The sequence below is a fragment of the Pinus tabuliformis genome, chromosome 2_2 (assembly GCF_031772625.1).
Source record: "Pinus tabuliformis cultivar Carrire ecotype Pingquan chromosome 2_2, CPIR1, whole genome shotgun sequence".
Taxonomy (NCBI): domain Eukaryota; kingdom Viridiplantae; phylum Streptophyta; class Pinopsida; order Pinales; family Pinaceae; genus Pinus; species Pinus tabuliformis.
Window position 1 is genome coordinate 1091574661 of NC_142300.1, and position 23032 is coordinate 1091597692.

Genomic DNA, 23032 nt, shown 5'->3' on the forward strand with positions numbered 1-23032 from the left:
AGATTCTTTATTTAGTATATAAATCATCACATTATAAAATCTTTAATTTAATAATATTTTATATTTTAAAATGTAAAATTACGTATTATTGATTTATATAAATATAAATTATAAAATAATAAATTAGTACAATGTTAATATGTTTTTAAATTTTTATTAATAAAACTAAAATGTAAATTTTCAGAACCGTTTCTCTCGGCCGTCATTATCAATTATCGATAAAAAGAACACCACCCAGACAGAAAGGGCATTTATTCAAAAATTTACCAGCTATTAATATATATAAAAGTCCTGCTTCATTTTTAAAACGGAACTTCTTCTAACTAACATTAGTTGTAAGTGCCCGCCGGTATGTATTTAAACTGTTTCATTCCTCATGCGGTAGCACGCTAATCTAAAATAATCCCGACAACCATTCAGAGACAAATATACTCACATGGCTTCTGGTGGCCATCAATAAACAAACCATGAACGTTATTATTAATATTTATTTCTTCCCAGAGAATGATTTACTCAGAAAATAAGCGAGAGAGTCCATCATATTTTATTTATATTAGGTGGGATTTGAGTATAAAATAGACTAATAGGGTTTCAAATAAAGAAACTTCCCATCAAATTCAAACATAAAACCTGGGAACATTCTATTGCAGTTGAAACATAAACCCTGGGAATGTTCTGTAAAAGGCTGCCATGGACAAAACTTTGAAGGTGACAACCACTCAATGCTTTTACCTACTCAGAGAACCTGTCATTTGACTGTTGGATAAACAGTTCTATTATTACTTTCCAATTGCGGGGCAGCCTGTTCCTGCTGGATTAACAGTTGTCTGTGGCCCACAGGTCCTCCCTTTTCAAGGGGGTTTACTTTCCAGGCATCCTTAAATACACCAATCTCTTCTCAGACAGCTACAGTTTTGGAGTTGCAGGCATACTCAAATTGAATTTGAATGCTCATGAACTCTTTCTTACACACTACTTTTCTGTCATTCTTGTCTGTCTCTAGCTTGGTCTCGTTCTCCACAAATTAAGCATTAGTGTATAGCATAGATTGGTAATTGGTAATTTTCCATCTCCAAATTAAGCTCCGTTCGGTCAGTAGTTATAGTTTTTGGAGCAGAGATAGTGATACAACTATAATGGCGTTGGGAGTGGTGAAATCCCTAGCCGCGTTTCTCCTTCTGCTGAATTTCTGCATGTTTGTTATTGTCGGGGCTATTGCTGGATGGGCTCTCAACAACGCCCTCAACCACACTTACTCTACTGGTACTTATTACTTTTATGCACAGTATGTATTTCTTCTTTCTAGCCTTTAGTGTTTTGCTGATTGATTCTATGACTAACTTGCAGGTCCTGGAAAAACTCATCCAGTGGGATTTTCTGCAGTGTATTTTCCAATGGGTAATGAAGCCACAGGATTCATGATTATTTTTGCTTTGATAGCTGCTGCAGTAGGAGCTGCTTCATGCCTTTCAGGACTCCATCATCTCCGGGTTTGGACTGCCCAGAGCTTGGCTCCTAGTACTGCATCCTCCATGACAGATTGGGCGCTTACACAAAAACTAATTTCTTAGTGGGACATCGATTCTTCAGATAAACAGCAGTGTTAATGGCTTCTGCCCAGAAACCATTAGAGATGTTCTTACCTTGCAGCATACTACGAGCAGATTCTACCAAGGTTCTATTCCATCGCTCAGCAACACCATTTTGCTGAGGGGTATGTGGCACTGTGAACTGTTGTTGAATTCCATTAAATTTACAATAGGTGTTAAATGCCTTTGATTTATATTCACCCCCTTGATCAGATCTCAGTATTTTAATACACTTTCCTGTTTGTTTTTCAACCATATTTCGAAATTCTTTAAAATACTCAAATATATCACTTTTCCTTCTAACGAAATAGACCCAGGTATATCTAGATCTATCATCAATAAAAATAACAAAGTATAAAGCACCACCAAGAGACCGTTCTCCCGGCCACAACAGAGTTTCAATACGGGGACTGCGTTCTCTCAAGGACACGCAGATGCTATGCACGCCTCCTCCGACATATACAAAAACAATGCCACGGCGGTCTCACAAACTACAGCAGCAGCAGCGAACGTAGACTCTGTTGTAGCTGAGAGAACGCAGTCCCCGTCAGCAGCAAACGTGGTAACTGTTTTAATTTGGTAACTGTTTTGTGCTACCCCTGTTTTGGGCATTATAGAGTTTTCTGCTCAGCCAATTGACGTGTATACGCAGAGTTTTCTGCTCAGCCAATTGAAGTATATTTGCAGAGTTGTATTTATTAAATTTCTCAGGGAGTGAGGCCTGCGATATTCTTATAATTTGCAGAGTTTTATTTATTAACCGGTTTTCAACTTTAAGAAGCTTGCGATTTTTGTTTGAATTTGGACATTGGTGGAGAGATGGCTAATTCCCTTGCAGATTCATATTTAAATGAGTCTTCAAAACTTGATGGAGAAAACTATGTAATTTGGTATCAGAGCTCAGGGTGTGAGCTGGGGTGAGAGGGCAGGTGAGGAAGTGGTGTTTGCGTGTTGTTTGTGCCACCTGCGTGGAGCCCAGCAGAACCGGTAGTGTATGTAAAGACCTGGAGTCTTTCTGCAGAATGAAGAACGTTGATGTTGAAAGAGCGTGAGCGCTGCGTGGAGATGATTTGCTTGAGGTTTGTTATCTTTATCTTGACCCCTGTTACCAAAACGTGACATGTTGTTTTCTGTTTTTAAGTTGCTTGAGTGAACCAATCTCAGATGGTAGAAATGATATCGAGAAGTGACAAACTGAGAGACGCGTGAGGGATCTCAAGCTCGAAATCTCGCTGGAAAGATTAAAGGCAGAAGGGCGCGGCGGTATTTTACAGAGGTCCAAGACCTTGAGAGCCTGTATTTTACAGAGGTCCAAGACCTTGAGAGCCTCGAGATTTTCCAGAGGCGGCAAGGTCCCCAGTTCAGAGGAGCACACCTTCACCTGGAGATGCTCCAATTCCTCGAATCCCCCAACCTGCGAAGGAAATAGATTGGTGCGTTGCTGTCGAGAACCGTTGAGGAGCGAACTATTGCTGCCAAGACCTTGTTTTATTCATTAATCAGAAGTGAGTTGCTGTCAAGAACCAATCGTCCGCGTGCTGCCAAGAAGTGAGGTTTGTACTACCGAGGTCATATTCTTTTACAGTCGGCCCGGTTTTCTTTGTTTTGTTGCAAAAATCGTGTAAGGTCTGATTGGAGGAGCCCGGAGGGCCAAGGAGAGCAGAGAGAGGCCGTAGAAACAACGTTTTGTTTGAAGTGTGATAAAGCTAACTGATATGTCTATTATTTTAGACCTTTTTGACAATGATCCTTCTAATGATCATTTCCTCATGAACCCATTTGGGATTAGCAGTATTTTTGAGTCCATTGACAAAGAGTTTCAAGTTGTTGAAGATCATGTCCCTGAAGAAATCACTCATGTTGTTGAGAATCAAGCTGTTGAAGAAATCACTGAGATTAAAGCTGTTGAAGAAATCACTGAGATTAAAAGTTTCCTGGTTGTTAGAAGTTTTATTGGATCTACTTTCAAAGATGACTGCATTTTGGTGACTCCTTCGTTGGTTCCTCATGGAAAGTGGGGCGAACATGAATTAAATTACCTCGTTCGAAATCTTGCATTGCCTCTCAATCCAAAAGAGGTTGTTGACGTTAAGTATGTAAGCAAGGAGCAAAGGAATTTCATCAGGAAATCCAAAAAGGTGAAGATGAAACTGCACCAGCAATGGAAAAGGAACAAGCATGGACCTTTTAATAAGAAGACAAAAATGAAATGTTTAGCAATGGAAAAGGAACAAGCATGGACCTTTTAATAAGAAGACAAAAATGAAATGTTTTGTTGTAAGCCTAGCTGAGACTTAGACCAGCAGGCAAGTTAAAGTTTAAGTCGTCATCATTAAGAATATATAGTTTGTTATATAGTTGGAATTAAGGGGGAGTGGTAGAAAGGTATTAATCCCAACTACCCTCTGTTAATGCAGTAGTTAGATCAATCTAGAGAATACAGCAGATGTTCAAAGTACAAGTTCTAGAAGTCAGTTAGGTATGGTAGAAAATCCATTTCTACTCAATTACATCATGCTTATATAGGAATAACACCTAACTAATTCCTAACTACTCACAACCGATTCCTGTTCAACTGCTCATAACTACTTCTATTTCAACTGCTTCATAACTAACCATTTCTGCATTAGCATTATTCTCACATACACTACTTGCCATGGGGTATATATATACATAACCACATCAAATTTACATAATTTATATACCAACATCATTTAATAGGAACCAATAAGAATTATGATATCTGATTATCTGTGAAATGAGGATGAGCATTAATTTTAGTCATTCACAAAACTGTAGGCTGGCGTGCAAGGAGATCCATATTGGAGGCCGAAACGCAAAGTTGGTATGTCACACTCCTATGCTATCACATTGATTATACTGTCACTCATTTCCTCATTCCTTTCATTCTGCAATGGCGTTCTGTATCGTTAAGATATGGTAACTTTGTATTTTTGTGTAGATAACATTGGAGTCATTCCTTATAATTCTGTGTGGAACAAAGCTCTTCTACATCTTACTCGTTCACGGTGGATTCTTTGGATGAAACTATTGTTGTTACGAGGATACCTACGTTGTCTCAACTACTACCACTGCCAAGCCTCAGAAAGAAAGCACAACAGTCTCTTCGGTTTAACAGAACATCTGCTGCTATCAATCAGGAGATCATGAATGGTTTTGTGATTTGTGATGAGTAAATTAATGCATAGGTGGGGTGGTAAATTAGTCTGATGCAAGGAAAATCTGCTCTGAATTTGAGCAAAATTATGTGATGTTTTGTTTGTCAATGCCTAAGGTTTGATTAGATTGGTTTTCTACACATTTCTTGCATACCCATAAGTTATTTGTATCGGCAGTATAGAGGATTCAACTTTCTTGTATAACGTCTGAGATCTGCGATTTGCAGCTCTGTAATGTGTAAATCTATGTTTCACAGATTGCAATTTTTTACTATGGAAAAATGTTTCCCTTCGAAGTTTGTCTATAATTTCTCCTTGTCCATCTCTCCATTAGTTAATAATGGGTAAAAATTTCAAGAATCATTGGTCAGAGACAACCTATCATGCATGCAGAGTGCTGAAAGTAGCCAATAAGAAGAGCCTTGACAACCATACGAAATTATATATGAAATCAAAATATGAAATTACGTAGAAAGGCACTGCAGTCTTCAGTGAAGGATTTACCATTTTCAAAGGATTTAAATGCAGTGTCGTGGTTGCGCTATTTCGTCAATTCACTGCTGGTTGTTTATAATGTGTAATACTTTTGTTTTAACTCTGGTCCGACCATTTGCGTTTACCAGTATTGGTGTGTGATGGATGAGGAGACAAGATTGGAGGGGACATTCAGGACTGCAATTAGTAATTATTGATAGACAGTATATTTAAGAGTAGTTGGTGATAGACCGTATGTTTAAGAGAGTTGCTCGTATCATCTACAGCATATTCCTTTCATAAAAGTAGATTCGGATTTCAGTGTAGTTGTATATTTAATGAGGAACCCTGGTAGGGCTGCAGAGGGCAGAGTTAGAAAACTACTTATATCTAAAATCTTTGAACTTTTTTCAGAGCGAAAAAAGCATAATTGTATAAAATCTTTGAACTTTACAACGGTGGCATCCGCCATGAAAACAAACTAAAAATCTTTTGACATAAATGTAACGTAACTTTCTGGTTTTATATAATTTTGATGACAACCTAAATTATTTTTCATTCAATTTTAAAATTCATATTTATCTAAACTAAATATAAAACCTAAAACTAATATTCGTTTAAAGATATTCACTTTTATGTAAAAATCTATTACTTAAAAACCCTGCCATCGTTTTATTGAACCATAAACCTCTAAGATAAGCAATTTTCACCGTGATAATCAACCAGCATAGACATTGATTCGAATTTTTGTCACTGTTCAACCCGTTTCAAAGGCCAGTTAATTCATCTTATCAGCAATAAAATAAAATAAAATATATTAATTTAATTTAATTTCTGTTTTTATTCTTTTACTTAATTAAACAAACTTAACATTATATTTACTAAGATATGTTTTCAATATTGTCTTCTAGAAAAGTGGTGTGGGATTTATAGTCGTAGAGCCTCCTTTCAATAAAACAATTAAATAATAAAATTAATTATATATACACATATATATATATATATATATATATTTGTCTGTGGGGTAGTTTAATGGGAAATAGTCTTCTCTGTGGGAAATAGTTAATTGGCGGTAGTCTTATAGATGGGAGGATAGAAGCAAAAGATGAATATTTTGGCACTCTAAGAAAGAGATTGAATAAATAGGGTAGGTAGCAAGTCCAACATCCTGTGTTGGTTGGGCTTCCCTCCCATTAGTAGGCTTCCCTCCCATTAGTAGGGTTAGGAACAGGAGTGCGCTGGTAATTGAGGATGAGGAGGGACTTATGTGGATGCTTGCATTTGTGAATTTCATAGAAGTTGCATGGGTGGCTATGCAATGACTTGTTGAGGGCCTCCATAAGTAGGATTCCTCCATCCTTTTTGCCAAAGTTGCCTTGGGGGAGAAGGAGCCATCCATGGGTTTTCCAGTAGACACTGTAGCCACCCCTCCCACAATTACCCACATTAACTTGCCTGCCAAGGTAAATATGAGTTGAGGGCTACTATGGCATGACTCAACCTCCTAAGTATAGTTAAGGAAGTGGAATCGAAAATCTGAAACTTTGTTGACCTTCCTCATGAGCTATAGGACCCCAGGAGCTAAACAACCACTCCAAGTGCCCAAGCCCCGAGCCACGTATATTTTTCACTAACTTGGACTCCTAGTCGCTTACACAACAAGGCAAGCCAACGACTATGATCCTCCAGTCGCATGGATAACCCTGCTTCCTAACGAATGCAGCCCAGATTTCCCATTTTTGAGCATGCGACCACGAAATCTGAGCCAACGTTTCAGGGTCTGACTCTCAACCATTGTCGAGAACTTAATGAGACTTTCTAGAATGATATATAACATCAAGACAAAGATATTCATACAAAAATTAGTCAAGAACTTGACCAACATAAGCTTAACCATGATAGACATTCTGTCAAACATATGGTGAACATGAAATCTATAGGTCATGAATGCATATATGAACATAGGAGCCCTAAAGTTATCTAAGATTAATCAATAAGTTCTAATGCCATCTCTTAGTAGTTATAGTATCATTTGTTAGCTCATGCATTCATCAACCAACCAAATACATATCAATTCATGAACAATCCATAACTAGAGTATATAACAGAGCCATGCTTATAACCAACAAATAATCATCATAGTAACCATGACATAACAACCATAAAATCATCTTATTAATTAGTACAAATGCTTCATAGATTTCCATAGAGAAATAACTCTCATTAAATGGTACAAAATCCAACCAAGTCAGGGACTTCCACATACCACCCGACCATAGATTGGGCAGAACCAAATCTTTCTTTCATCCAATCACCCACATCCCATATTCTAAGAATCAATGTGGGATCTCATGGGATAAACCAAGACATAAAAAACCAAGGGAATCCAAAGGCTAAACCACCTCTTCCCTCACGCTACCATGATCTCACCTATACCAGTCTTGAGATCAAAAAATAAACAAATCTTGGATGCCTCAAAATTCCTTCACTATCCCTTCAATAATCTACCTGTATCCACCCACCTGTTGAGGGCTTCCTAGAGAAAACCATCTCTACCCCCAATCCTTGGGATTTTCCTGATACCACCTCACTGTTACACGTTATTTTGTTGCATTAGGCAGTTGACCGTCAGTTTGGATCTTTCGTTATCCATTAAAGTGTTCCAAGGCACCCCCTACAAGGTTAGAACCTAAACAGTCCCAAAGAGAATGAAATTCCTAGATCTCAAGGCCCAAAAACCTAATTTTGACTTCCTACACAGTTCCCTAGTAAGCTTTTGTGCATACGCAGAAGAGACCATTAGAAGTTGCACAAAAGTGCACTTAGTCTTACACTATGGCATACACACATGACTCAACGCAAGTAAAAAATAAAAATTAAATTCTAGAATATTTGTTAGTTGAATCTTTCCCAACTAGCAACTTCGAATCAATGATTACTCAAGCCTGATCCCTCCCATCATGGATTTAATTTCCTCTCTTTGAAAATCCCCTATCCCACCATTTGTGTATCTCATCCCTTAGGAAGACGATCCCAAACCTCCTCCTGTTGGCCTATAAATCAAACACAGACTAGAGTATTGTAGAGGATCATTGAAGGTAGGATTATGTTGTAGATATAGGGCTAGGAGGCTTTTCATCGAAGGAGAAGGTTGGAGATCATGGGAAGAGGCTTGTAACATCGAGGCATTAAGGTTGTAAGTTTGTTCTCCCTTTTATTCAATAAACAAAATAAAAACCATTCCTAATCATGTCTATTGTGATATCATTTGTGAGATTCCTTGATCACTCACATAGGTTATGATTGGTTATTGATTGAATTTATGATGTATGTTGAGTTAAGTATTCCATTTATCTTTCATTCTATATATTAGATGCTTTGATCCTTTGTGATCCAAAATGGATCCAGCATAGCCTCCAGATCAAAAGTCTTCAAATACAAGTGAAAGTGGAATCATGTTGAAGTGCTCATGAATATGAAGTCAACGGTGCAAACAGTGTGTAAATACGAGTTAGATGAAGAAATTAGAGCCAATTAAAGATTAGGTCAAAAAGTCAATGCCTACGTCAGTAGGACATGTGGCAACCTGGGAAAGAGTCACATGTTATTGATGATGTCAGCATAGAAGTTGATGTGGTAGTTTACGATTGGTTCATACCATAGGCGATGGGGATCAACAAACAAGAGCGAAGTTCATCTGATGAAAGGAGATCGACACATATCGCGTCGAAACATGCAGCTAGGTTATCCTGGAAAATGGATGCAATAAAGTTATGCAAAAGAAGTTAAACTCCTTTGAGTTCCGATAGGGAAACGGTAGGTGGTTTATCTCGTGCCTTCAAGGCAGCAAATGGTTTTCCAAAAATCTGTGTGATTCCACTCAATGGTCGACACGTAGTAGCCCGAAACCGCTTTCTTGTGTGCCTTCGTAGAAATAGGAGACGTGCTAGTTGAAGAGCGAGACCGCGCAACAGCCATTGGATTCCACAGGATAGATCAACGATGTAGGTTGTTCGAATTATTTGATGGGTGGGATGCGATAGCCATCAGATTGTTTGGTCTCGAGATCAGCGTTGGGGAAAGGCCGGACGGTTGGGATCCACTCCGTGCCCGCTGGTCCTTTGGTTTATAGTCTGTTTCTATTATAAATGTATTATTCCGCGTTTATTGCAGTTTGTAACTATATGTGGTATATAAATACCATAACACAGAAAAGTTGACAGAGAGTGTGTTGTGAACCATTCCAGGGGGTCTGGAGGTCAGAGTGACCAAGTACGGTCAAGTGTATACTCATTTCGACTCGAAGATTCGAGCTAAACACAACGGTGAGATCCACTTTCATGTTTGAGACTCTATTTTTGAGCTCACACCCGTAACAACTATTTGAAGACATAATAAAGAGGTCAGCACTAGAAGCTAAAGGACCAGGAGATGTAGCCAGGAAGTCTGGTGAACCCCTTTATCAATTTTGGTTGTGTTGATGTGCTTGATTATGTTTTTATAATTGTTTAAGTGTTTATGTTATTTGTAATATTATTGATCCATTGCACTAAGTAACGTAGGCAACTTCACACATAATCTGTAATACCTTTTTCAATACCGGATCAAGTGGTATCAGAGCTTAAGGTTTTTTTAAGGTTTGACAAGTTTGTGTGGAGATTTGAATGCTTACTAGGTTGAGGCTCGGACGAGGTGAAGGTGAACTTGTTGAGGTGAATCTAGAGATTGGAAGGGTATTTTCACAAAGAAGGATGGCAGATGAAACTCCACTTGGGTCAGAATCCTAGTTCTTGGATAATTTCATGATGATACATGCCATGGTGGAAGAAATGTATAATGAGTTTAAAAAGGGCAAAGGTGAAGGCACTTCATCCCCTAGACTAGACAAAGGGGTAGAGGAACCTTTTCTTTTTGTCCCTCCAGGTAAAGAAGATAAAGAAGATAAAGGAAAAGGAGGAATTCAAGCTCCACCATATCCTCCATCATCACCATCATCGTCATCATCATTGTCATCGTCATCATCTTCTTCTCATAAAACTAGTTCTTCTAAGAAGAAGAAAAAGAAAGGCTCTTTGATCAAATTAGACGTAAATTTTGATTTGCCAATTTATGATGGAGAACTTAATGCTGAAAAGCTTGATAATTGGATAAGGAAAATTGATGTATATTGTGGGGTGCATAAAGTTGATTCAGAAAGGAAGAAGATCCAGTTGGTTAGCCTTCGACTTGGAGGAACCGAACTTGTGTGGTGGGAAGGAAATACACAAGAAGATCTCCAAAAGCATGGTAAAATCATTTCAACTTGGAATGAATTTGTTTCTGCCATTAAAAAGAAATTTTGTCCTTTGGCTTATATGCAGCAAGTAATGATGGGTTTGAAAACACTATGTCAATTGAAGGGTCAAAGTGTTTAGAGTTATACTCAGGAATTTCGTAAGAGAGCTTTAACATTAGGCATATCATTGGACTCAACAAAGACATTGTTAAAATATATAGGTGGTCTTCATAGTTATTTGAAGCATATTATACTTATATTTAATCCTACTAGCTTAGATGATGTATCAATTCAAGAAACTCATCTAGAGGCTAGAGGTAAAAATGTAACCCCAGATGTTGGGAAATCATCCAAATCTATTGAGAACAAGAATAAAGGCAAGAAGAAACTAAAATGGAAGGAGAGGAAAACAAACATTGTGAAGAAGGATAAAACTTCATGCACTCATTGTAAGAAGTAAGGACATGATGAGGCACACTACTGGTCTTTGCATCCATAATTGAAGCCTAAAAAGTTCAGGAGTAAAGAGCGAAAGAATGCTGCTGCTATTCAAAAGGACTTGGGATCAGACTCAGGTGATGAAACAACAGTTACAACTACAGGTATAAAAGGTAAAGATTCTGAAGCATCTACAAGTAATTCTTCACATTCTATTGATAATGAAAGTTATGAGAGGAAAAGAAATGAGCTATTTCATATTAGAGTAATTTCCAAGCACACTAAAATTGATACTTTATTTGATAGTGGGTCACAAGTTAATTTGATTTTTGAAACAATTGTAAAGAAGTTGGGTCTAGAAACAAAACCTCATAAAAATCCATATCCATTAGGTTGGGTGTGTGATAAAACAAAACTACAAGTCATGAAACAATGTAAACTTCGTTTTGTTATTGGGTCAACGTTTGTAGATGAGGTTGAGTTAGACATAGTCCCATTGGACATATGTCGAATTGTATTAGGAAGTCCATACTTGTATGATAGAAAAGATATCCTCTATCGAGATGAAAATAAGTATCAACTCACTAAGGATGGAATTGAATATATTGTAAGGGCTAATAAAATCAAAGATAACTTCGCTCTCATAAATTTAGGGCAGATGAAAAGAATTGTAAATTTAAGTAAGAAATTTTTACTAATGATTGTAAAAGAAAAGGATCTTGATAAATATGATGCATTCCAAGGTTGTAATCCTAAATAGAAGGTAGATCTAGTTAAAGTTGTTTCTGATTATGATATTCTATTGCAAGAGCCTAAAGGGCTTCCACCCAAGCGAGAGATAGAACATGAGATTTATTTGCAGCAAATTGCTCCACTACCTAACATTGGAATGTACAGGTTATCAGCTCTAGAGAATGCAAAGATAAAGAAGCAGCTACATGAGTTGCTTGATAAAGGGTTTATTCGACTAAGCACATCACTATGCGGATCACTTATTGTGTTGGTGCGAAAGAAAGATGGTTCGTGGAGAATGTGCATTGACTTTAGAACACTAAATAAAATCAAAATAAGGAATCATTATCCTCTTCCTCATATTGATGATTTATTAGATCAGTTAAAAGATGCAGTTTACTTCTCTAAATTAGACTTGCGAAGCGGCTACCATCAGATTAGAGTTGCAGAACATGATGTATGGAAAATTGCTTTCAAGGCGAAGCAAGGAATTTATGAATGGTTGGTTATGCGTTTTGGCCTAACTAACGCTCCTGCTATGTTTATGCGAGTAGTGAATGATGTATTTAGACCATTTATTGATGATTTTGTAATATTCTATTTAGATGATATTCTTGCTTTTAGTAGGACATGGGATGAACATCTAAAGCATGTAAAGAAGATTCTAAATGTTTTAAAAAGAGAAAATATCTATGTGAAACTGTCAAAATGTGAATTTGGTAGAACATCTTTGAATTATTTGGGTTATATTGTAGGGGTGGTGAATTGAAGATAGATCCCTCTAAGGTCGAAATCAATGTAAACTAGCCTAAACCCAATACTGTTACAGAAGTTAGAAGTTTCTTAGGGGCAACACAATATTGGAGAAAGTTTATTGCTAACTTTTCTTTGATTGTAGCTCCTTTACATGCTTTGAAAAGTGTGAAACAGGTGTTTCACTGGGGAGGAAAACAATAGAAAGCCTTCGACACATTGAAAGAAAGGATCAATATAGTGCCAATACCAACACTGCTAGATCTTTAGTATCCATTTGAGATCAAGAAAAATGCAAGTGAATATGCCATGGTGGAAGTGTTGATGCTGTTAGAAAATTATATATTACGGAGCAATGGAACACATAAAATATTGCAGAAATATAAACACAGAAAACGCACAAAACAAGAGAGACACAGATATACGTGGTTCACCCAGTTTGGGCTACGTCCACCCCGAACAGCCAGTCCTTCCTTTTTATTATCCAGCAAAATGAAGAGACACAACCTATAGCAAATCCGCTGTAATATCCTCTGTTTTCTCTCACAGTCTCACCTCTCTGTTTCTTGCACACAGAATACACATCTATCTCATAGCCTCAAATACAATACCCTCATACAAAGAGAGGGGTTGCCTTCTAGGGCAAAAAACCATAAACTAAACATAAGTTCTACCGTCAGATCATCCGCCTAATGAACGGCCCAGATTGACTAGAAATTACTATACTTTTACAAGGCAATTTTACGGCTGTTTTTAGCTTCAGGGGCGCTGCCCCCGAAACCCCCCGCTAGGGGGGGGTTCCCAAAGGTCGCAGCCGCCCCCCCCTGGACCCCCCCTGCAATGAACATTTTACGGGCGGCGTTGCCGCCCCCATTTCGAACTGGGGTCCTATGTGGCGATACCTTTGAATATAGAAGATAATCAGGCTCCACACCCAACAATCTCCCACTTGGAGACTGATTGTAGCAACTCCACCGCTGCTCCATTTGCTGGACAATGACTCCTCTTTGGACCTAGCTGTTTCTCATCTTCATCGTCATCCTTGAGGACCAACTGAAACTGAGCATATTCTCAGTTTCTCCCTGGTTACAACTTTTGTTAGCATATCTGCAGGATTCTGGCTAGTGTGTATCTTTTCCAGCTTCAACTCTCCATCTTCCAACACTGATCGTATGAAATGGTACTTGAGCTGTATGTGTTTAGTCCTGGAATGAAATGCTGAGTTCTTTGCAAGATGAATGGCACTTTGGCTATCACTGTATAACGTGCCCATATCATGCTCCTTACCCAATTCACCCATAAACCTTTGTAACCAAATCATTTCTTTACTAGCCTCTGTAGCAGCAACATACTCTGCTTCTGTTGTTGAAAGTGCAACAACACTTTGGATTTTTGAAACCCAACTGACAGCTGTTCCTCCAACAGTAAATACATATCCTGTAGTGCTCCTCCTGTTATCTCTGTCACCTGCCATATCTGCATCAACATATCCTTGTAGGGAGATGTTTGAACCACCAAAGCATAATGCTTGATTTGTGGTACATTTCAAATATCTGAGAATCCATTTCACTGCCATCCAATGTTCCTTTCCTAGATTGTTCATGTACCTGCTTACAACTCCCACTGCATGTGCAATATCAGGCCTTGTGCAGACCATTGCATACATTAAGCTTCCAACTGCTGATGCATATGGAACTTTAGACATATAATCCATGTCTTCTTGGGTCTTTGGGCACATTTCCTTGCTAAGTTTGAAATGGCTAGCAAAAGGTGTACTAACTGGTTTTGCAATGTGCATGTTAAATCTTTTCAACACCTTTTGTATGTACTCATTCTGAGACAATGTTAATTTACGATTTTTCCTGTCTCTAGTTATTCTCATACCAAGGATTTGTTTAGCAGCTCCCAAATCCTTCATTGCAAATGAATTTGCCAATTTTCATTTGAGCACATTTATTTCCTGCATGTTAGATCCTGCAACAAGCATGTCATCTACATACAGTAACAATATAATATAGCTGCCATCATTTTGCTTTTTCAAATAAACACAATGATCAGAGTGACATCTAGTATAACCTTGTTCAGACATAAACTTGTCAAATTTTAGATACCACTGCCTTGGAGCCTGTTTTAAGCCATACAAGCTCTTCTTCAACCTGCACACTAGTTTCTCCTTCCCTTTCACCTCATATCCTTGTGGCTGCTGCATATATATCTGTTCCTCCAAATCCCCATGGAGAAAGGCTGTCTTTACATCTAACTGCTCAAGATGCAAATCTTCAGCTGCTACAAGACTTAAAATAGTTCTGATTGAAGTCATTTTAACAACAGGAGAAAATATTTCATCAAAATCAATACCTTTCTTCTGTGCAAACCCCTTCACCACAAGTCTAGCTTTATACCTCTGTTTTCCTCCATCTTCTTCCTTCAGCCTGTAAACCCAATTATTCTTCAATGTAGTTTTTCCTACAGGCAACCTGACTAAATCCCAAGTCTGGTTATGCATTAAGGAGTCCATCTCTTCTTCCATGGCTACCTCCCACTTCTTCTTGCTTTCAACCTGCATTGCTTCTTCATAACATTCGCGTTCACCAGAATCAGTCAACAATAAATAATATAATGAAGGAGAGTATCGTTCAGGGGGTCTACCTATGCTGGTAGATCTTCTAACACCACTTTCAGGTGTTTGGGGTGCCTGTTGCTGTTGTGGTGGTTGCTATTGTTGTGGTTGTTGATTATTATTATTTTCAGGCACCTTTACTTTTTCAGTGATTTCATCAAGAACTGCGTATTCCTTGTTTTCCTTTTCCTGCAACTGATTCTTATACAAGACCTTTTCATTGAATATTACATCTCTGCTCCTAATGATTTTGTGATTTTCGTAATCATATAAGCGATAACCAAAATCATTAACACCATATCCAATAAAGGTACATTTCTTTGACTTTGCCTCAAGCTTTGTTCTATTTTCTTTATCAATATGGACAAAGGCCTCACAACCAAAAGGCTTTAAAATAGAGTAGTTTACCTTTTTACCTGTCCATGCTTCCTCTGGAACACCACCATCCAAGGAACTTGAAGGCCCTCTGTTTATTAGATAAACAGCAGTATCTACAACATCTACCCAAAACTGTAAAGGCAATCCTGCATGCAATCTCATGCACCTTGCACGCTCCATGATTGTTCTGTTCATCCTTTCTGACACACCATTTTCTTGTGGTGTTCTTGGAACTGTCTTCTCTCTGCGAATTCCATGCTCTGAATAGTACCTATCAAACTCTTTGCTGCAATATTCACCTCCATTGTCTAATCTAAGACACTTCAATTTCTTTCCTGTCTCAATCTCAACCAAAGCTTTCCATTTCTTGAAAGTATCAAATACATCAGATTTATTCTTAATACAATAAATCCAAGTTTTTCTAGTTGCATCATCAATAAAAGTAACATAATAACGAGAGCCACCGAGAGATGATACCTGAGCAGGTCCCCATACATCTGTATGCACGAGATCTAATTTTTCGTTCTTATTTTCTTTCCCAACTCTGAGAAATCTGACTCTCTTCTGTTTTCCATAAATGCAGTTCTCACAGAAGTCCAAATCAACATTCTTCAAACCCGGCAACAAGTTCCTTGAGTGAAGAATCTTCATCCCCTTTTCACTCATGTGTCCGAGCCTATGATGCCATAATGCTGCATCTGCTCCTCTGAAAGTTAAAGAATTAACAGAGTTAGAAATACCATTGCATAAATACAATGTACCAACCTTTTCGCCTTTTGCTATTACCAGGGCTCCTTTAGTGACCTTCCAAGCTTTATCTGTGAAAGTTGTCACGCAACCTTCACCGCCTAACTGCCCTATTGAAATCAGATTTTTCTTTAGATCTGGAACATGCCTTACCTCCTTTAATAGCCATTGGTTTCCATTATGCTGTTTTACAAGAACCTTACCCATTCCAACGATTTTACAGGGTTTATCATCACCTAAACGAACTTGTCCAAAATCTCCTTGAACATAGTCATGAAAATACTTCTTATCAGGTGTGGCATGGAATGAAGCCCCTGAATCTACCACCCAGGAATCAGTAATATTTTCGAAAGAAAGAATCAAAGCATCTTGTAACACCTCACCTGTCACATTTGCTTCATGATTGTTTTCTTGCTGTGCATCTCCTTCTTTTCCCTTCCGAGATCTACAGTATTTCTTTAGGTGTCCTTTCTTTCCACATTTCCAGCACACTATCCCCGATCTGGACTTGGATCTGCCTTTCCTTGATTTACTGCGATATCCTGAGCTCTTTCCTCTTTCCATTTTTCTTCCTCTAGACTCTGCACTCAAAGCATTTCCCGATGTCTCACCGGAGCTTTTCCATCGCATTTCCTCGCTAAGGATAGCACCGACAACATCATCAAACTTTAAAGTACTAGATCTAGAAACAGAGTTACTAATGGCCATTACCAAACCATTCCAACTTTCTGGTAATGAGCACAAGAATAACAGAGCTCTAACTTCATCATCAAAGTTTACCCCTACAGAACTTAACTGACTTGTAATTGTATTAAAATCATTTAAATGGTTTGCAACAGATCCACCTTCCGACATATTCATATTAAATAACCGTTTCATAAGAAATACCTTGTTTGAGGCCGAGAGTTTTTCATATAGTTTCGACAACATCTGCATCAAACCCTCTGTCGTGGTTTCCTTCAAAATGTTGAAGGTGAATGACGCAGCAAGGCACAACCGTATTGTTCCGAGTGCCTTTCTATCGAGGAGGTTCCATTCTTCGTCTTTCATACCCGTCGACATCTTTGTTTTTCCGCCCAATGGTGGGTATAGATCTTTCTGATACAGATAATCTTCCATCTACATCTTCCACAGCGAGAAGTTTTGGCCGTTAAATTTCTCGACCCTAAACTTACCATCTTCCGCCATTGCCCCCACTCGAACCAGGAACCCTTCTTTCCTACGAGTTTATCAGCCAAATAGACCTTCGGCTCTGATACCAGTTGTTAGAAAATTATATATTACGGAGCAATGGAACACATAAAATATTGCAGAAATATAAACACAGAAAACGCACAAAACAAGAGAGACACAGATATACGTGGTTCACCCAGTTTGGGCTACGTCCACCCCGAACAGCGAGTCCTTCCTTTTTATTATCCAGCAAAATGAAGAGACACAACCTACAGCAAATCCGCTGTAATATCCTCTGTTTTCTCTCACAGTCTCACCTCTCTGTTTCTCGCACACAGAATACACATCTATCTCACAGCCTCAAATACAATACCCTCATACAAAGAGAGGGGTTGCCTTCTAGGGAAAAAAACCCTAAACTAAACATAAGTTCTACCGTCAGACCATCCGCCTAATGAACGGCCCAGATTGACTAGAAATTACTATACTTTTACAAGGCAATTTTACAGCTGTTTTGAGCTTCGGGGGCGCTGCCCCCGAAACCCCCCGCTAGGGGGGGGCTCCCAAAGGTCGCAGCCACCCCCCCCTGGACCCCCCCTGCAATGAACATTTTACGGGCGCCGTTGTTGCCCCCATTTCGAACTGGGGTCCTATGTGGCGATACCTTTTAATATAGAAGATAATCAGGCTCCACACCCAACAGATGCAACACATGAAGCCTATATGCTTTAATTCTGAGACATTTACATTTGAAGTAGTTAACTATCCTACATATGATAAAGAATTGTGTGCATTAGTTCAGAGTGTTAAAAAGTGGAAACATTACATAATGGGTAAAGAAACAATCACACACACAAATCATCAACCACTTCAATATTTACACTCACAAACTGATGCAGGAGCATCTAGGCCTAGCCAACAATGTGATGGAGTGGTCACATGTTGTGGCTAATGCAAGTTTGGAGGAAGACTTGGCTGTTTAATTTGTATTAATTCAAGTAGTTAATTGTTGCAAGTGATCCTCCCTGCGTGGAGATCAAGCCAAGTAGTCTAGTTTGTTTAGATTAGGATAGGATTTGATTTCTAAATGTATAATTTATTCCTTCAAGTGTGGAGGAGATGGTTAGCTTAGAATATATGTGGTTCCTTTCTTTTCTAAAAGGAGGAACAAAGAGACAAAGAGAGAGGAATCGAGAGTATTGTAAGCCTACGAGCAACATAGGAGAAAGAGGCCATTAACTAGAGGAATCAGGCCAGAGAAGGGTGAGAGCCTAAAATATAGTTTTGTATTTATATTTGTACACAAAGAATTGATTTTGAGGGTGGAATTGTGTAATTGATTACATTGCTTTCGAGATAGAGGTCTTTACCCATGTAATCTGGCCGAAGGCAAGACTCCGTTATTTTGTTTATTCTGAATAAACCAAAGTTGTGTGTGTAATTCCATGTACAACCGTGGAAACCTTGAATGTTTATTTTTCTCTGTATGTAGATGGTTTTGGCATTGGCTCTGTGTTTTTATACTCTACCGTAGAAATCCCCATGGTTAAGGAAAACTTAGTGTAATTTGGGTCCGCAAGCGGAAAACCCATTTACACAGAGAAACAGTGCAAAACCACTAAGCAGATCGTTATAACATAATTGAAATAATATAAATGTTACTTTTGGGCCTTATTGGGTCCAATACATAAATCGTGTCACATCAGAGGAAATGAACCGACTTGTGATCGCCGAATTCCGATAGCGCAACCTACCTAGACCCGAAATAGTATTGTGCCGATTGGATAGCCTATCGGATCCGTAAGGCTATCACATCAGAGGTTTAGCGGGGAGGTGGCATATATTAAATAGGGTATATTGTAATCACCAATAGTGATTAACGCTATCCCATCGGACCTCTGCCAAGTGACATCGCCGATATTTGTGGACCATTGGGATCCAATTGCCGATATTTGCAATTCATTCTGAGCTTTTCGATCGGCTAGATCTGGATCTTCACATAATATATAGAATCGCTTTAAAAAGGGGGAAAAGCTCTGTTTTAGTAGTTGGAAGGGAATTTCAGTCCTGAAAGGGAAAAAGCCTTGTTTAAGTGTTTTCTGAAGGTATTTCGGTCCCAATAGGGAAAAGGGCCTATATTTTGTGAAGAAAGAGTGTAAAGCGGGGTGCTTTGGGTTTTTAAGGGCAAATGCCTATAAAACGCTTCCGATATGCGTATATGTGGGTAAGAATCTTTAAAGGGACATTAAAGGCGAAAATGAGTCCCGATAAGGTGTATTGGTTGTGGCAGCCTTAGGGTTATGTCATTTTTGGTATCAGAGAAGGAAAGGGGAAGAAATTTCCTGCGAAGAGATGTTTTTCTTATGAAGATTAAAGACTACAAAGGTATGAAAACAACAACATGTTGAATGAATGAAGTTTGGCACTACATTACAGCAGTGAAACTATAGAAGAATTTTTGGGAAGTTATTAGAGATTGTAGGAGAACTTGCAGATGCAAGAGATAAAGGAAATCCATTCAAAACATAGGTGACAACATAAGAAAGTGTGAAGGTTGCAACAATATAGAACAAGAGAAGCTGTGAGAGAAGAACCAGATGTGTTCGTAAAAGGAGAGCAAGGAAAGCACTCTGTAGTGGCATTGAACTTGAAGAATCCAACAAGACAGTGGATAAAGAGGACAACTGAAGTGTTCTCAAGAGAGAGTGGGAGATTGCAGAAGCCTAGAAGGGGCAAAGGTATTGCTGAAGAGGAGGTTCCAGATAGAGGATTGTGCTTACCAAAAGACTGAGTGAGGAGAGATTAGTGAGGTAAGATCGCAGTAAGGAAGACTTGTTGTTGCAGAGGAGTGAGGAGCTCATTGTTAGGATATTCCGACACATAGGAAATAGTTAAGTACAACTTGTTGAAAAGTGTGCAACAAGAAATGCTTGTTGAGAGTGCAACAAGATGATGGAGCTTAGTGAAAAGAGTCGCCTTCACTAAGTGGGCCCGCAGGCTATTTTTGGCGCAAGTCTATTTTTAAACTATGTCTATTTTTAGACATATGGATCATGTCTATGGATTGCAGGTTGCTGTTTATGGATGATTGGTCAAGTTGGGAAAAATAGATGGATTTCTATTTTTGATGAAAGTGTGAGTGATCACAGTGTGAGTGATCAAAGTCTATTTTTAGACTGGCTGTCAAAAATAGAAAAGTCAAATATTATTGTCTCATAATAATATTTGGACTATAAACTTAATCTTATTCTCTTGGAGCACTTCAGTTTGAGCTACAGAGGTGGCACATGCAACTGTTAGAAGGAAATACGCTTTTCTTATGAGTCAGTTGAGTTTTTGCATGTATGACTTCAGTTAGAACTCAATCAGTTGAGTTTGGTGGAGTTGATTGTGGAGTTGATGGAGTTGTGTTCAGTTTGACTTGGTTAAACTAGTTGTAGTTAGTCTAACTGCAGATAGACTAATGACGAGTTGTTAAACTAATTATTAACTCATGATGCAACTAATGAATACATCATTTAACTCAGTTGCATGTTAGTGCATGTTCAGTTCAACAGGGACAGGTGGTAGAGAATCAGATTGCTATCAGTTGTGACTATAGTTGTGCACCAGATCTTGCACAATCAAGGGATTGAGTATGCCAATGAGTTTGCTCACGTATTTTCCCAGTATTGTAGCCTTTGCTCACGTCCAACAAAGTGTGAGTGATTATTTTGAGGTGAAATACGAGTTTGGGAAGCCATTCTCATCAGTTCTTGAGCAGGTATTGAGCTGTGGAGGCAGGCAAGCAGTGGAATAGATTTGGAGATCAGATTTGAGCTGTATTGTGTGTAACAGGTGGAGCTGGTACTGGATTGCTTGTGATAAGCATTGTACTTTGTAATGTTACATGATTCAATCAATATAATATACAGATAGTGTGGGGTTTTTAGCGAGATGCTTTCCCCGGGATACATACTGTGTTAATGAGTTTGATTGATGCTTCTATGTGTGCCTGTGAATGTTTCTGCTTCTGTAAATTGATGATCAACGTAGAGGAGATTATGTATTATACATGTTCTGCTTATAATTGTATGATCGGGATAATCTCTGTGAATATGTGTTAAATTATTTAAAATTTCTACATGGTATCAGAGCCCCTTTAATTTGCAGGAAAATTTCTACAGGATATCAAAGCGAGGATTGATCATCAAATCTACTATTTAGAAAGTGTTTACAATTTATTTCTTCAGGCAGAGTCTGTAATCGGGCCAGGTAGCCTCTGGATTCATCTTTTTTTTGGAAGGTGAGATATCCGGTGAATGCCCATACAGTCGATCTCTGTACAAGAAATACTTTGTTCTCACGAATTCTAGATCAGAAGCGGTTGAGTTTTGAGCTGGTGGAATTCAAATTTAATTCCAAAGCAAGAGATAAAACTCAGAAACATTCAGTGTGAGAATGGAGACAGTATGCCCCAGTATCTCACAAAGTTCACCCAATGCCGGGATGAGCTGGGAAGTGTGGGGGTGATTGTCGGATGAGGATGGTGAGTCTAGGACTCCTTGACCTTCATAAGAGTTGGCATAGCTACCAGGACTTGGTGAATGGAAGGGAGAAACTGCCAAATTGGGAACGACTATGGTCGGATTTGATGCAGGAGGAGATTAGACGGTGCGCCAGAGATAGTTCTTCATCTATGCATGATGATGAGAACTGTGCCTTAGCAAGTAAGGTGAAGAAGGGGAAGGAGAAGGTTTCTCTTTTCGAATCTTGTTCTTCCAGTGATGGGAAGAAGGTTGACAAGTCGAAGGTGAGATGCTTTCGTTGTCATGAGATTGGTTCACGGGTCTGGGAGAGGTAGGATCCTTGAGGTACCCAACCTCTTGGATGAGACCTTGCTACGGGAGCCCCGATGTGTAGTAGCAGGAACTGACTGATTGGGTAGAGACAGATGCGGATGGAGCGGCAGAGAGAGCGACAGTGCAGGGAATCCCAGGACAGCGCATAGCTAGCAGGCTGTAGCAATGCGAGAGGCACAAGTGTTTTGCACAGTGCTAGGTGGCATAGAGAGGTGTGCAATGGTGCGAGATGCATGGAGATGTTGCAATAGCGCAGATGTCAGAGAGGGAGCACTTGTCAGTAGCAGGTAGAGCTTCAACATCAGAGGGTGTTTCTATCCCAACAGGGAGGTCAGTTGGGAGGTGCAGTGCGGATGCAATGCTGGGAGATAGAACCAGCAGCAGCACAGATGCAGTCAGAGATCAAAGTGACAGAGGCTAGAGCAGTCAGATACTGAAGAGTACAGAGATGCAGAGTTTCAGTCAACAGAGGCAATAGCAGTCAGAGACTTTGATGACAGAGCAAGTGGACTGGCCAGATGTGTTGCATGGAGAACATTCCAGAGTTACAGGATCGGGTTTGAGAGGAAGCCTTTCTTGTTGAGAGGGAGTGTTGAAAAGTGTGCAACAAGAAATGCTTGTTGAGAGTGAAACAAGATGATGGAGCTTAGTGAAAAGAGTCGCCTTCACTAAGTGGGCCCGCAGGCTATTTTTGGCGCAAGTCTATTTTTAGACTATGTCTATTTTTAGACGTATGGATCATGTCTATGGATTGCAGGTTGCTATTTATGGATGATTGGTCAAGTTGGGAAAAATAGATGGACTTCTATTTTTGATGAAAGTGTGAGTGATCA

At 39.0% G+C, this 23032-nt stretch overlaps 1 pseudogene across 1 annotated transcript; it reads left to right on the top strand.

Annotated features, from left to right (window-relative positions):
• Positions 1 to 917: 917 nt before the first annotated feature.
• LOC149197198 (membrane protein PM19L-like) lies at positions 918 to 5027 on the top strand (annotated as a pseudogene). The gene is made up of 4 exons (XR_016254172.1): positions 918 to 1263; positions 1348 to 1570; positions 4389 to 4434; positions 4552 to 5027. The product of XR_016254172.1 is annotated as a membrane protein PM19L-like (transcript).
• The last annotated feature ends 18005 nt before the right edge of the window (positions 5028 to 23032 follow it).